Below are 4,488 nucleotides of genomic sequence, written 5' to 3'. Positions count from 1 at the left end.
AAGTCTCTGGATGACTGAGGCCAAGTTTGGGCCAGTGGCCTAGTGTGGATCAACAAGGGGACCGGGGGAGTTAGGAGTAATTGGATGCCTTCTGTGAGGCATGGAACATGGTATAAGGATAGGTCAAAGCTATGTATAATGGCCTTAGCATTGGGCATTAGAATGAATTAAAATGGGCATCCTCCTGCCTTAGAAACAAATTATTAATTACATGAAAGGCATGGCAGGTGAGTCAGGTGGGCAGGCCAATGTTTGAAAGGTCTCTGAGATGTTCCAGTCACATGGGACATTCCACCAAAAGCAAACTCATAGGGCTGTGAAGAGTGTGGAATTTCCACTTCACAAAGGTTTTCAAGACTTTGACTTTTGAAGACATTGTGAATCAAAATGCAAATCGGAAATTTTGAAAAAGTCAAAATTCTCCAAAGAAATATTATGGAAACAATTTTTTTTGGGGGGGGGGGCACTGAAACATGTTATTTTACCAAGCCTTCTGACTTCAGCTTTACAATGTATATCAAATTAAATAAAAAAAAAAAAAAGTTTCCAAATGAAAAATTATGATGATTCAAATTTTCTTCCAAAATGGTGGTTCCAAGGCAGAAAGTAGGGAGGCGCTGCTTTGAAAAAATATTGGGCTAATAAGTAAATAGAACTCTGTTCCCAAAAGGTGTATGAGGTGTGGGTTGTGTTGAACCATGACACTCGTGTATTCCATTTTTATCTTTTAGTTTACACAATACCTAACATAATTACAGCAATTATGATAGGCCTTAATTTTTTTTCCTCAGGAAAATGGCCTGCAAGAAAAAAAATGTTCAGTTCCTTTTCTGCATGTAAAAAAGTCTAAAAGCTAACATTTTAAATAGCAGTTTTCCTAAAGGAAAATACCCGATTAAAAAAATGGGCTTTCCCTAAATCACATATGAACTGATTCATAACTACCCTCCATCATTAGGACCTTAGTAAAGCCCTCTGAGTCCCATGTGTCATACCATGGCCTTGGTGTAGGAGTGAAGAAAAGTTATGTTGTTGGGGAGGAAGGATAGAAAAATCTATTAGAATTTCATCTGTCATAAAATACTGATTTGATTTAAAGGACCATTCCTTTTGCAAGGTTCTACAGATTTCACTAATACAGATTTGCAGCTTGCTTATTCCTTGAAAGTGGAACTGGATGCATTCTTCCCTTTATGATCCCATCAGCTCTAGTTCTATTGTAACTGGCGGACTCTGGCTGTGGTATACAATACAAGAAAGACACATGTAGAGGTGCAGGAGGAGCTGGCACCCATTCTTTCTTGTTTGACTAACTAAGCATGGGGGGGCTGTGAGTGATTTGGAAAGAGTTTTCTTTCTTCTCTTGAGGATTCCCTGACTGAAGAGCTGCCCTTAACAGAAACACTTCACGTCTAAAAAGGCGGATTTCAAGTCTGGCAAGTAATTCTGTCAATTCTGTCATTAAAAAAGACAATGGCATCATAGGGTACCATGCAGACTGTGTCAGTGACTCCAGGGAAAAATCAGTTTAATTTAAAATTATAAAAAGCTTTTTTTTTTTTGGTTTTTTTTTTTTACTTAACACCTCCTGAAAGCTCACTCAGGGATCAAGAAGTCAAGTTGGGTTCTTTCCAGCTCCTGAAGCAAGGCCAGTAAATAAAGGTTTTGCCTGTCAATTCCTGTCCTTGGTTAAACCTGTGAATTTGCACTGCAGGCTAATAGGGTTGAATGGCTTTGGTTTTACAATATGAACTTGCTTAACAAAACTGTTAAGAGTGTGAGAGTCAGAATAAAATCCACTTCCATCTCCCAGAGCTGTACTGCCTCTTCAGAGCCAATGTGAGAAAAGAAGCAGGACAAAATGTTTGCTTCAAATAAACAAGAATGAATTGGAGTGTGCAGAGGGAGAAGAGCCAAGTCTAAAGCTTGTTTGAGAGTTTTTTATTCTTATTTTCATATTTTACCTAATCATTTAGAGTCTTTCCTCTTACAGAATGGCATTGAGGCTCAAGGTCCAAAAATTAATTTTGGCAGGTTTCAATTCCATCTCCCTTTCAACTACAGCTATGCAGACTCTTCCTTTTTTTCATATATTTTTTCTCCTAGATTTTGTGCTTTATGCTATTAGGAAAATACATTCCTTAGAAAAAGTTCACATACTAGTCCCATTTCTACCTATAATGAGAGTCAATACAAGGATATGATAATAAAAAAAACAAAGTATTCAGAACAAATTGCCTTTCAGGGCTTTGTTACACATGGATTTTAGGCAGTCTTGGAGCTCTTAACTCCTGCATTGTCACATATTAACACATTAAACTAGTTTTAAGCACACTTCAGGCAGCTTAAAGTTATGCCACCCCATACAGATTTATCTCTGATCCTTATTACACAGTTCATGTTCCATTAATGTGCGGCTACTCCCCACAAATGAGCTACCCATATTTCAGTCTTCCAGCATCCCAGGATGCAGTATCCCCTTCTCCACCCTCTTGTTCTATGTGGACAAACTTTCCATTTCACTGCTAATACTAAGGGAGCAGCTCGGCCACCAAGCCAACTCCCTGTCCCACACCTGAGATTGTAACTTTCCCACCTCCAGGGGTGCAACAGTATGCCAACAGCTTGCAGAATACATGCCAGGTAGCCAGATCATAGGGCATGTACAGGTCCAGAATTCATGGGGTGGGGGAGGGTGGTGGCAGGAGGGCAAGCACAAGATAGAAGAGTTAATTGAGTCCCTGTGATTTGGAGCTTTCTTGCCAGGGCAGAGGCAGTAGTACACCTAGCAGAACCTTCCTTCACTGCTCCCAGCCACCCCAGAAAGCATGACCAGCACCCCTCACACACCAATCACAAATTAGTAAAAGATGGGCTCTTCTTTAATTTATTTAATCTTTATTTCTTTTATTTATTTATTTTTACTTGTCTTTACTTTATCCTTCAGTGGCTGACTTCATTCATTTCACCACATTTCCCACACCCCACTTTCCTTTCCACCTCCCATTTCATTACCCACCCCTATCTCATTAACTCTCTGTCTACCAGATTCATGTTCCTACCCAACCCATCTTTCACAGACCCTACCTACAACAGAAATATAAGCTTGCCTTGACTTGTCATCCCTGCAGCGGCAACTCACAGCTGCAGTTCCTAGTCAGGCCTCTGCTTGCCAGCCCTCAAGTGGTAAGTCACAGCTGTGCAGGTAGGGGACAGTCAGAGGTTTTTATCCTTAAGATGTGACTGCTCCAAATTTGAGCTAGCACTAACACCAATCAACATTTAAGCAGCTTAAAGTCCAGCATGTAACAAGGCTCTCAGTATATTGTGAACTTGTGCTGTGTAAATCTGTTGTGACCACAGGCCCTTTAATCTATTTCTAAAATTGTCTCCCCCACTAATAGGCAAGTTTTCTTTGGTCCTGAACAAACCCACCATACAGATTATTCCCCCATTAGGAAAATGCATTCCTAAAATAAGAGGGGAGAAAAGAAAAGGCATGTTCTAAAGGAAAATTAATTTCTATAATATGGTTTATTTAGCTGTATTGCAACTATTCACTGTCATGGGTCTTGAAACAAGTCATCAGTAAGTAGACTTACTGTTTCAAGGTTTACCCTTTCAGTGACTTGTATCTCCTGCTTAGAATTTCAAATCCCAAGTCAGTCAGACTACAACCCCAAAGTTGGAAGATAAAATGACAACAGTACATTTTGCATTATTTTTGTTTTCTGGCTTTTTAACCATTGGAGTCCACATTTTCAATCTCTTCTCAATAGTAGAAATGTTTTTGTATGAAATCTGGGATATATTCACATGAAGTACCATGAGTTGAGAAGAATAAAAAAACCCAGAAAATTTCTGACCCTTGTAATAAGATCAATGGTTTGCAATGTTGCCCTTATTTTCTTCTTTTATCCAGTTTTAGACTGTTGCCTCACAAGTCTCTGAAGATATAAAATACATTTTTAGCTCCTTCCAGTGAGCCTCTGAAATGATATTTCAAACTTTCGTGTTCAGGCAAGTATCTGAAGATAAAACAGATAGCTATACTACAAGCTATCAGAATTGCATCACTAAAAGATTGTTTAAAATTCACAATGTATATAAAGTGTATGCAATTGTACAGGGCTCATCTCTGTCATGTTGGCACAGTCCTTCACTGAGAGGCATATAAAGCCATTTCAAGTCGGGGGAACTTGCAGAAAATTTGTGATTGAGAAAATACGTCCCCCATGTATAGAAAGAGATGGTCCTCTACTTTAACCATTAATGAGATGCAATTTATTCCCTCTGCAATCATGCTTTGCTGGAATGGGATGGCAACAGGTCTGCTAGTTTAGTGTCTCCTTGCATCTAAAGGATGACCTCCCTGGATGTGTAGAGAGGAAGTAATCCCCTTGTTGGTGTCACTGGGCATAACGCTAGGTAACTCAGAGGGATGGAAGACCACGAGTGTCAGTGAAGCCCCTCTGCTCTAGGCCCAGG

This window comes from Crocodylus porosus, unplaced genomic scaffold (assembly GCF_001723895.1).
Source record: "Crocodylus porosus isolate Cpor-Errol unplaced genomic scaffold, CroPor_comp1, whole genome shotgun sequence".
Classification (NCBI taxonomy): Eukaryota; Metazoa; Chordata; order Crocodylia; family Crocodylidae; genus Crocodylus; species Crocodylus porosus.
Note: the sequence above shows the minus strand (reverse complement) of the source record.